Source organism: Scatophagus argus, chromosome 23 (genome assembly GCF_020382885.2).
Source record: "Scatophagus argus isolate fScaArg1 chromosome 23, fScaArg1.pri, whole genome shotgun sequence".
In the NCBI taxonomy this organism is placed as follows: domain Eukaryota; kingdom Metazoa; phylum Chordata; class Actinopteri; family Scatophagidae; genus Scatophagus; species Scatophagus argus.
The window spans coordinates 13,632,458-13,644,714 of NC_058515.1; the positions used below are offsets into that span (position 1 = coordinate 13,632,458).

Genomic DNA, 12,257 nt, shown 5'->3' on the forward strand with positions numbered 1-12,257 from the left:
CAGGTTTCCCCGCCGGCTCAGAATGCGCCGTTTGTTTCTGGTTTCTACCAGCTTCAAGGTCTGATTTGTGCCACAATGAAAGTCAGTGCTGCTAAGGTAGGATTCGCTTTGTGCAGTCGTTTTTAATGAGAGAATTTGGGTTTTTATTTGTTCACGAGTTTTCCATTATGCTTTCAATGGATTTTATCGTAGGCGGGAGACAGCAGACATGCTGTTGCAAATTGACTTCATACTGTTGTTGTCTTGTTGTTGTTGTTATTGTTTTGCCTTTTTTTGACTTTTGTTTAAGTCTGCAACTTTCTTACAGATTAATGGACACGGTTGGGAATATTGATGTTTTTTAATATAAAAATGTGATGGTGCGTCTCTGAACACTTTCTCTACCATGTTTGTATCCTCAAGCCCATTGGTTCCTCCTGGAAAGGTAAAACTGGGGATCAAAAATGTTCCGTTTTTGACCGCAATTACCAGAGATGGAACTTTATTTATTTTTGAGAAACTGTTGGGTAGCAGCTGCAGTATGAAGCCCGAAACAATGCAAATATAAAGGTGCAAAATAACCCAGAAACACGATGTCAAAAATATTAACAAGTTCACAGTAAGGATGTAAGAGTCTCCGGATCAGGGGGATCTGCTGGATCAGATCCAAAGCTGTCGGTCAGTATGAACCGTCAGTGGCCCAGGTTTAAAAAAGAAACAACTGGAATTCCCCTTTTAAGTGTGTTTTCATTTTTAACACAAATATAATTCAAATATGTATGATTTGATTTCCAGCTTTGTCCTTCTCAATCCACCCAGTTTTCTGTAATTTGACACAAAACAGCTCTTGTATTTTAACGTTCAGATGGATCGGTTCTCTCCACCCTGCACTGGTGATGCCTTCGAGGTCTCGTCTGGCATCTGGTGTGCGTGCATGTGTGTTTGTGTGGCTGCAGTGGTGTGTGAGCGAGTGCCTTCGGGGCGTCCTCATGAACGGTGTGTAATCTCCCATCAGTCGTGCTCTCCGTTATATAACCAGCGAACATCCAGCTGCAGGTTCACCGCCTGCGCTGCAGAAATGAGGAAAACTGTTCTGAATTACTGGGAGAAAAGACGTGCCGGTGACTCTGAATGGGCTCGAACAAAAGCCACCAGTAAATTCCTGTGCTCATGACTCTGAATAGTCGGTACAACATAACTGATTGGCTGGTTCCGAGGCAGAGTAAAGTCATCCTCTGTTTAGCTTTAGTTGGCTCTTAAAATGAAGGAATGCATGTAGAACTTGTTTCTGTGATGTGGCTGTTTTGAGGATGAAGATACATCAGTTGCTGAAAAGTAGTTCCAAAAACTGCTGTGTCAACCAGAAACTGAGTGACAAGCTGCTCACTGGAGCGTCAGATTCAATCCGCAGCTGAAAATAGTCCCCCAGTAAATACGTCCCCCTCCTCTGAGTTTCAGTGATGCGCTCTAAAAGCGCACAGTGAAAAAATAAATCTACACATTTGCGCCGGGCAGCTATAAAGATTTGTGTTTTAAGCAGGAAGCAGCTGGCTTTGGGATGAGGGCCAAAGACAAAAGAGTAGGAAAGCCAAAGTATTAACAAAAAGGCTAAGAAAAATCTAAAACTACAGCCTCACTCTTTAAGCTTATTAAACATCGCTAATGTAAGATCATTTCTGTCCTCTTTGCTGTCTCTCTTCTTTCCTTCTTAGTCCCTGTTTTGATATTTTCACTTGAGAACAAATCCAAACTCTGCTGTCATTCATGAGATCCCTGACACTTAAGCAAATTTAACTCCTAATACTCATTTACTTATTCAAGAAGGTGTACTTACTACTTACTATTACTTACTATTACTTAGTCCACTACTGGCACAGAGCTTCACTTGACTGGAGAAAAAGGTTTGTTCCCCCGTAGGTTCATTATGACCATTTAGTGTTTTGGGCCGGTAAAAACCTTAGTTGTTGCTTCTGTTTTAAAAAAACAAAAACAACAAAAGCAAACCCACAGAGCTGAGTGATAGTTAATCAGTAGCTGAAGAGGCACTAATTGTTTGTGCTCCGGAAAGGATGGATAACGTCTGCGCTCGAGTGTGTTCAACGTGGGCACGTGTGTGTGTTTGAGGATGCATGACTAACAAATATCAGATCAGATCAGAATTCCTTTATATTATATTGCATATTTGTCGAGGGGTGTGTGTGTGTGTGTGTGTGTGTGTGTGTGTGAGATTTCTGCATGCCTTCCTCCGTCCTGGGAAGACCTTTGTTGAGTTACGACAGGAAAACCACAGGATTCCCACTCCATAACCCTCAGAGGGTTTAGTCGCGTACATCTGAGTGGAAACGTGGACGAAGCTCTTTCCGTCTTTTCCCTCTCTCTCGCTCTTTCGCTTTACCTTTGTGTAGAGTCGAGATTCAGTCAGTAGAGAGCCAGGTCTGCTCACTTATTTTGAGCTACCGTCAGCTCCATCCATCTTCCTTTACACGCCCGTGTGCATCTGCGTCGGCCTTGGCGGCTCCGCGTGCGTGTCAGCGTCCAGACTTCGTGATGGATCTTCTGCTGGTCGGGCCACAAACGTCAGCGTCGGGCTGATTTACTGACTCGTGAGGCTGGAGGATCGTTCTGGTCCTCGGCAGCTCGCTTGGCAGGCCGTTTCTGACGCTCACCGAGGCCTGACAGTAGTTAAGCCCTGTCGCTTCAGAAGGAGGGGGCGGGTGAAGTATTTAGATCCTTAACTGAAGTAAAACTGCTAACATCACATGGTGGAAATGCTCTGTTAAAACTCCTCCATTCAAAACGTTTCAGAAAGTATACCCTGGTCACTTTTACCACTGGGGGAAAAGTATTAAGACCATTAATTTATTTCTTTTTGTTTTGCAATCTTAATTTAAAGTCTCTCATTCCCATCCCATAAGACTGAGGGCCGATACGTACTGGGTCGTGTTTTTAAATCCGGCTTCATGCTGTGCTCGCTAAACCCCGCAGCGAGCCGTTTTCTTGGTTTTAAGAAGCTTTGAGCGGGCCTCGGCCATTTCAGGTTGATGTTATCCGTCCAGAAATCCGCTTCTTTAATGTGACTTAGCATTGTTACGCAAGCAGCAGGCAGCTTGTCCAAGACGAGGAGGGAGGGACGAGTGGAACTTTCCAGGAGTTTGTTCAGAGAGACAGGACAAAGATTCAAGGCAGTTACACTTTGTGGTTGGCTACGAAGCCGAAGAAAATAAAAATCAAATGTAGATTTTAAAAAAAGGAACAAAACAAACATCCTATAAGATCACGTGACCATTACGACATGACAGGTGTCATTTCACAGGAAGTCAGAGGCAGCAGGGCTCCATCATCAAAGCCCCCGGTTGGCATTTTTCCACATTTCCTGTCCTCTTCCTCTAGGGGAATGGCTGCCCGGCCCAAAATGGTGTCCACATCTCCTCACGGCTTTCATCCTGAGATGGATGGTCATGTCCGGGGGTTGTCAGGGTCAGAGCTGTCACCACGGTGACACTTCCTTTTACCTTTTGACTTTTGTTTGTCGGTGAGGCCTAATAACACAGAACACTTTCTAATGACTCCGCTTGCTTGTGTCCTGTTACAGTCATTGCTTTATTATTATTTCTAATTACTATTATTTCCAGTTTGTAAGTGACAGCAGTAAGAGTAGTTTGTGTGTGAGCGCCCCCATCAGATGTAGAAATCTGAGATGTAGGATAAAACAGTTCTATTCAATTGTGTTCATCCTAACTATGATTTTAATTGGATTTAGTTTAAGCTCCTAATTCAAGGGGATTTCAGAGCTTTTCTTTTCATCAGGCGCTGTCTCAATGTGTGTGTGTGTGTGTGTGTGTATACGTACGTCAGCATGTCTTTGTGCCTTTGAGCAGCAGTTAGAAATGGGCAAAAATGTGCAGAATTATGGGATTTCTGAGCACCGGCACAATTATTTTAAATCTGGTCGCCGTGGAGAGAAGGTGATGAACTGTGTGGTTCTCGTCATGTGTGTCTGTAATCTCATCAGCTGTCTGTTACTGAGGTATGTCTGGAGTTCAGAGGTCAGCCTGTCTCCTGTGCCGTTTGCTCTTTTTTTTTTTTTTTAAAGAGCAAGTGCACAGAATTTTACAGCTTGTAAAGAAAACAAATCAGCTGAGCTGGTGTTTAAAGCTGCATTCAGAGTTCTGTTCGAACTTGGAACGCTCGTCTCGTTTAGTCCTTCTCTCTCTGCTTTTTTCCTTCCTTTTCCCACCACCTCTCCTCTGCTTTGTATCGCTGTCGTAGTAGATAAAACGAAGACAGAAAAGCACCGTGGATCAAAGGAGGCAAAGATGAACGCGTCGTATGAGCTTGAGCAGAGTAAATGCTGTTTGACAGGAGTAAAAGGTATCGCTGTTTGCTGCCATGCTGAAGCACGTCGCCACCACAGCAGACGTTTGTCTTCAAGTCACAGAATGAGGTGGTGGATGCATCAGCTCTCGTACAGAGGCAGATTTTTGTCCTCTTAAAAGTGCTGTTTTTTTTTTTTTTTTAGTCTGTTTGTACAGACCTTGCAAATCATCTTGAAGTGAGACACACGTTCTTCCTGTCAGTATTTAAACATGAAAACTCTGTGAATGCGTGCTGAGGAACGTCTGTGCTGCTTCATTAGGAGGTTTTCAGGGAATTTTGATCCTTATCCAAGTTGAGCTAACACACGATCTTAACAAGTGATTTGCGCGACTGATCTGCCAGCGTTTGTCCTCCTTTCTGTCTGAAACTTCCCTAATGGTATTTTATCAGTGCATTTCCTACCTTTTATTTATGTTACAAACTTGAATCCATGAGCTTTGCTATTTATCAGCCTCACTCTACTCCCTCTCTGCTCCTGATGGATAACGCGCAGGTCATATTAGATATTAGGGTAACTGGCGGCGGCGGCGTTTCTGTTGGCAGGACGGTCATGCAGATGCATAAGCAGAATATCAGAGTCTGTTCATGGAGCCGCACAAAGGCTCTCCGAACTGGATTGAGATGCACTAACGCTCACATAGTTATGCTGAATTAAAATACAAAAGGAAAACCAACATTCTTTTTTGTACCGGTACTCTTTTTGTTTCTGGATATGGTCTCTGAAAAAGTGCTCTGATATGTTGTTTCCCTGATCCAGATTCCCCAAGGTATTCTTCAAATTAGGATCTTTGTTCTGTCTGCTTGGGGAGTTGATCTAAGCAGTGAGGACCTCTGGGAGATGTTATATAGCCTGTCGTTTAAATTGCGGGAGACAGAAAACATGATACGTCTTTTTATTATTGGTTATTATAAGTTTGTCGACATGAGCTTTGCTCTCTGTTCTACTCTGTTTTTCTTCTCCTCTCTGTAACCTCTCTCTGTTCCCCGTTAAGTGGAGAACATGTGAACATAGGTGGAAAACCAGAAGTTAAGAGCAAGCGATCAAATAAACAGGAAGTAAGTCGGTGAAAAGATCAAAGTCCTGTTGTCCTTTTGGACGAATCGGTTTGTGCTTTTATCACAGCAGCAAAGTCTGGTTTAGACCAAAACATTTCAACTTTAAGGTGAATTGCATTGAAATATTGTACAGGCATTCGTGATGCCCCTGACCCTGCTTCCTCTGACAGAAGCAAACGAGTGAAGTTAGTTAATGAGACGGTTAGGCTTAGCTATGCTAACAGAGTGCTAACAAAACAATCATCATGCAGAATTAATGCAGTATCTAGCTAACTGACACTCATAACATGTCTGAATCTTATTTAGTGTGTAGATTTGTGACACCCATCAGGTGGCACTCTACAGTTAGGACGACTTCCTGGGGAAGTATGATTTGTTGTTGATGACGTCAAGTTTATTTGGACAAGATTTTGGTTTTATTGCAGAAAGTGTATAAAAGCCGTGACTAAAGACCTGCGACACACTCCTTGTCATCGTTTTGCTGGAGGCCCACCTGGAAACTCCATCAAGGGCCGCAATTTCACTGCCTTACACAAAATAGTTTTGTCTAGCAAGGGAGTCTGACGTCATGTTAGACTAAACCTTAACGCAGTTTCCTCTTTGAGCAGGAAGTCATTGGATCCGTCGTCGTTGTTGTTTTGAGGAGTGTGTGGAAGCTGTCAAACGGTTTTCGATGATTGTGATGATGGGAGTGGATGTGAACGTCCTGTTTAGAGAAGACAGAGAGAGAGAGACATGGACAGAAAGAAAGACTTGTTATCGATATCCTCGCCGGAATCTTACTTCCTCTGTCAGTGTTGGCATTTCCTCTTCTCGTTTTCCCCCAAATCCTCAGAGAGACAAACAGACACAGAAAAGGGTTGATGAAAAGGAATACAGTAAAATGTAACATGGTGAGACACCCACAGAAGCAGTGTGTGTGTATGTTTAATGTTCATTAAGTACTACATTCATCAAGTGTCATTAAGCTACCTTGCTTTCCGTTTCGACATCGATAATTTGCCAACTGGAGGTTATCAAACTGCCTCTAACCAGACATTTTTTGTAACAGCCCCTTTAAAATGACCTGAACTCAAGTGATTCATAAAAACAGCTAACTTACATGTTCTTAAGATTTATTTACTCATGTCTGACGGGATGAACTACTATCCCATCTCCTGAAACAGCACTCAGGTGTGTGTTGATCTATGAAACGCTTCCCTGTTTCATGCTGTGTGCAGCCACATGACGTATCCTACCCTGTTGGCCTGCAGTTTGGAAGCCAGAAACACCTTATCTCATAAACTCTTCATGCCCCCGACTATCTGCTGATAAAGAGGGACTCTGCAACCCGTCCACTCCCGTCTGTCTGCAGGGAAAAAGGTGACTGAGTAATGCTCTTCACCTCCCTCTAACTGCTGCACTTTGAGCTGTGGCAATAAAGACTTCATTAGCCAAATAAATGATCATTGCGTATGACATGTGTTGTGAAAGTCGAGACAAATTCAGCACTTTAAAGAGCAAACCGAGTTCTGGGCCGCTGGCTCTTTTAAGTGTGTTTAAGTTTAATGCTTGATCACACATTGCAGAACTTGGCCAGACGCTCAGTCACGTAGCAGCTTGAGAAAAGTGTTCCACAGCCCTCATGGGAGGTTACTTAATATGCAAGAATCCTACATTTAGGTGTGTTTTGCTGTGTGTGTGTGTGTGTGTGCCCTGTAAGGACTAGTTTGCAGTCATTCTGCAGGGGTTATTAGCTAAAGTTGTAGGGTTCAGTCAGTGAAGGAGTCGGGTCTATTTTAGGTATTTGGTTTGTGATTTCCCTTTTTTCCCTCCACTTCAGAATAATTGTGAAGTTGCCTCACATTTGAATGTTTTACTTACTCTCTTGAGTGCATTTTGTTTTCCTGCACTCACAGTTTTAACTTTAACCCTGATGTCAGGTAAGTGGCTGTTCCTACACTTCAGCCTTCAAGTCATTATTTCTATATTAATTATACAGAAGGTTAAATGATACAGTTGGGAACTTTAGAGTTGGTGGAGACCAAATCGGAGCTAAAAGGATAGTGAATATTGGACTGATGTTTGATCAGGTGGTCAGAAACAAGACTGCAAAAGACCACTAACTTTGGGCTGTCTGCTGGATGTGTAACACCACAACAACGTCAGCAACACTCTGAGATGATAACAAGCTCAGATTATATTAAGGTTTCACAGTGTGTTGGATTTTTTTGTAATTCACCATGACCCTTAAATAAAAACAAATGGTTTGTCATAATTTCACAAAATAAAATGTCCTGGCAGACATGAAATTTGATATGAACTTCATATATATAATCAGTTATCAGTGAAAAGTCCCTCAAACAACACTTTGGTCATCCTATCAGCTTAACAACATCTTAAGCTGTCAGATACAGTTAGAGGAATTCATTGAAAGTGCAAAGAAATCAAAGTAGTTGGCGGGTTTTACACCCTTTTGTGGCTGAACTTTAAACTCATTTTATCTTGTTGTACATAGTTTGGACTGTAGGTGGCATTGTAGTCAATGAAGTTCAACATGCTTGTCCTGGCTTGGATATCCTGGTTCAGCTGTGTGTGTGTGTGTGTGTGTTTTAATGAGGGGGCGTGTTGCCTGTTGATCATCCATCCTGTTTTTAAGCTGACAGTCAGAGTCAGCACGCGGGTTTGAGGACATGAGATTCATCAGCAGTACGTGCGTCGCCACTCGTGACCTTTGACCTGGAAATGTATGGCAGCCTCTACAGGAAGTGAGGAGGATCAAAGATGATGGGGAGAAGCAGGAAGGAAGAAGAGAGGAGAATAGGAGAGATCAATGGAAAAGGACAGGCCAGGGGGTCACAGGTCAAGACTATTTCTACTGTAATAAGCACATTTCAGCCTTATGCAACAGGAAGATGAGCGTTCACACAAATCTGATCCGCTAATAAAAGACTGGCGTTAGCAAGCAAATTGTGGACACGATGACGAGTTTCTGCTGTGATTTGCTTCCGTTTCATGGACGTTTAAACATTCTCTGCTGAAATGTTCTTTTGATCCTGCTGAGCTGTCGTCTCCCGCCGCCTCTTTCACTGGTGTTGCACCCAAATATCTTTCTGAAATGGCTTTGGATGGCGATGCAGGAGAAATCGACACAAACTGCTCTAAATCAACGCTTTCATGACAGCTACGAGATACATACACTGCCCATGCACAAACTTTGTGCTCATTTTGACTTGTTTACCTCCTGTCATTCCCACCTGCCCTCATTAGAGACAGTTTGTGACATCTGAACTCTGTCGGAGGCTGACCGGAGAGGCTACGAGGTCGCCGTGTCATCCATTTTAGCCGCTGTCGTTGTTTTGGGCCCCCACAGCTGGAGTGCTGACAGACATTTTCCAGGCTTGTTTCCACACACACACACAGATTACTGCACAGCTGTAGAAAAACTTGCAAACGAGAATTTTCCTTCAGGATTTTGTCAATTCATTGATTTCGCATAGCAACAAGAGCTCACAGTCTCAGTCTTGGCCAGGTGCTTCTAACTCCGGTCATCTCCTCAGATTATCGTATTAATCCCACCATAATCCACACCTGACTCACGTATGTAATTTGAGGATTACTAACAATACTGTGGCACAGCTTTGATATGCTGTCAAAGACATGTCAGGGTTTCTCTGTGGTGCGAGATGATTGGTTATTGTGAAAGCTTCCTTCAGTCAAACAGGCGTTTGTTAGAGTTAGAATTTTAACAGCAGACCTGCTGATTTTCAGGTCAGGTGACGTTGGCTGAATGTTTTTTTGTTTTTTTTTTTAAATCTCTTTTAGCTCATTGTTTTGATTTGCAGCTCACAGCTTTACTGTTTATCAGTAGGCCACTTTTTCCCTCTTTATGCGTCTTTTTAAACGTGATGATATGTCGGTCTTTTTTACTGACTGAATGTTCCCCTGCCCCCCCATGCAGTTAAAACACAAATCAGTTGTTTCTGCTTTAAGGTTTGTGTCTGGATTTGTTTGTCGTTGTTGTGTACCAGTGATACTCGGGAGTTTGAAACATTTTTTGTACGTCTTGTCTGTCTTGAAGTTTTAATATCGGGACAAGTGAAGCTGCTTGGATTTAACTTCATACAAACAGATGTGAGAGAAGGGGAGTTCAGCTTTTAATATGGAATATCCTGACGTTAGCTCCGCTCTCGCTGGAGTAACATGACTGCTGCTGAAAAGAGAGAAGTGCTCCCAAAGCTCCTTTTCTTATGAAACATCTTTTGTGTCACTTCCTCTCATCTGCGACTCTTTTCTCTCTCTTCCCCATCTGTCCTTTTTATAGAGCTTTTATCCTGTCGTTTTAATCCTCCTCCCGCTCACATTCTCTCCCTCCCTCCTTGCTTCTCGTTCTCTCCTTCATTTTCTTCCTCTCTTCCCCTTTTCTCTCCCTCTCACCTCCCTTCTCTTCCTCCCTGACTTCCTTGTCAACTTCCCTACCTCCCTTTCTTATTCTTCTGTCCCTTCTTTTATACTTAGTTTTCACTGTTTCTTTCCCTACCTCCTTATCTCCTGTATTAATTCCCTTTCTCACTCCTTACTCTACTCCTTACCCTAACTCCTTTTATCACTTTCTCCCTTCCCTACTTCCTTATTTCGTAGCTCCTTGTCTTACTCCCCATCCCCTCCTTTCATGTTGATATCTTCTTCTCCTCACTGCTTCCCTGCCTTATTTAATCACTTCCTGCCTCTTGTGCTCCATATGTGACTTCTGTATTCCCTTGCTTCCTGTGTCCTTCTCTCCCTTCCTGCTCCCTTCTCTGCTTCCATGACTCATTTTCCCTTTTTACTTCCCACCTCCTCCTATTTTCCCTTCCTACAAATCACTATGATCCCTCCCTATATTTCCTTCTGTACCTCCTTCATTGCATTCTATCGCTCCTTTACTCCCTTCTCTCCTTCCCTGCCTCCTAACTTCCCATCCTTCCTACTTATGTCCCATGTTACCTCCTTCTTTCCTTCCCTACACCTCTTACAGACCTCCTTCTCTTCCTTACTGCCTAATTTCCTATTACTTTTTCCCTTCCCTCCCTCCTCACCTCCTTTCTCTTCTCTCTCTTCCTCATCCCTTCCTCTAACTCACACTCTTTTCTTACCTGTTTGTTTCCTTTATTCCTACCTGCCTTTTTTAGGGTCATTATTGTCCCCCCTCATTCTCTTCCTCATGCCGCTCTTCTTCCCCATCCTCTCATTTCCCTCTTTTTCTTCCTCCACTCCACCTCCTTCCTGTTTCCACCTTCTATACCACTTCCCCTCCCTCCCTCTTGTGTTTATATTCTCGGCTCCTGGACGTCAAGTTTAGTATGCGGTGCTCCTCCTCCTCCTCCTCCTCGTCTCTTAATCTAACTCACTTCTCAGCCCTCCCTCTCTCTCTCCCTCTCTCCCTCTCTCTTCTACTCTCTGTCTCCATCTCACTCGCTCACTCGCTGCTTTAACTCAGAGCTGCTGGGATGCATTGAGTGTCTGAGCACAAAGTCTGGATAACCAAAGCTGAGAAATCTGCAAGGACCAACTGCAGGGGAGTTTGAACTGAGAGAAGGTGACACTCCTGTACAGGTACTGTGTGTGTGTGTGTTAAGTCTGCATAGCAGAGAATATGTCAGTGATTTATGATACACGATGCTACATCTCACTGAACTGGAAAGATTTTGAGTCGATTGCATCCATCATAAAACAACAACGAAAGGAAAATCTCAGGAATTTAACATTTTTGAAGAAATCATACTTGTAATTGGCTTCTGTCTGGTACTTGTGAAACAATTATTGTCTCGTTCAGACCACCCCCACAAAGCAGCAGATGTTTTGAAAAACTCAGCTCTGTCACTTCAAATTAGGGAGGTGGACAACTCTATAAACAACATTAATTCAGTCTTTTAAAAGACTGTAAACAAGGTCCCTCAATGAACAAATGAGGTCAAGCTGTTGATTACAAAATATCTCAGAACAGAGGAGAAAATTGATTTATAGGAGTTGCTCAAAGACTAAAAGGTGCTTCACGCTAACTGAATGTTTCAGAGTTTCAGGAAGTTTTCTTTTGAGAAACAGAAACCACCAACGATCCTTTAATGTCATTACATTACAGCGCTACAATGAAATGCATTCACTTCACAGTACATCAACGCACTGCACTTCCTGCACATACATATACAAGGTTCTGGAAGCGTTGCACAGATCCACTTCAACAGCATTCGTCTACTGACCTGACAGCAAGGGACTGTGTGTGTGATCCCCGAAAACTCTGAGAGACTGCGTGTGCGTGTGTGTGTGTGTGTGTGTGTGTGTGTGTGTTTGTGTGTGTGTGTGTGTGTGTGTGTGTGTGTGTGGTAACATGCCAGTTTAGTCAGGACCGACACAGTAGGGTGTTGTGCTGCTGTTGTGACGACTCAAGACGTAATTCTGCGGTTGAGCCTCAATCTTTATCACCACCAAGGGGCCTATTAGTGGTGCCTGTCTGTTTATGTGTGTGTGTGTGTGTGTGTGTGTGTGTGTGTGTGTGTGTGTGTGTGTGTGTGTGTGTGTGTGTGTGTTCTTGTCAGCGTGAATGAGTAAGTACCTTTGCATACTAATGCGTGCCAGGCTCAGTTGTGATGTGTTCCTGAGAGCAATCCTAATGAGAGCGGCCGCCGTTCCTGATTAATCTGATGAAAAACACAGTGTGGAGCTGAATAATGTGAAGATAATGTTCCTTCATTAGAAAGAATCATGGAACCACAGCAGGAATCGAGCACATTATTTATGTGCCTGTATACTGATATAGTTTGATTTGATTGTTTTTTTTCAAGGAGGAAGGAAAACATTTTAAAATAAACCCATTTTACACTTGAAAA

General features: G+C 43.2%; 1 protein-coding gene across 8 annotated transcripts in view; it reads left to right on the top strand.

The window, feature by feature from the left end:
- arhgap36 (Rho GTPase activating protein 36) overlaps positions 1 to 12,257 on the top strand; it is a 44,479-nt gene that overhangs the window by 8,021 nt on the left and 24,201 nt on the right. Inside the window, exon 1 of one of the 8 annotated variants that reach the window (XM_046380627.1) lies at positions 10,838 to 10,986. The exons of the other annotated variants lie outside the window; for them this stretch is intronic. The gene's annotated coding sequence lies outside the window, so the exon portion shown is untranslated. Of the gene's footprint in view, positions 1 to 10,837; positions 10,987 to 12,257 lie in introns of those variants that run through there. 8 annotated transcript variants of the gene reach the window in all.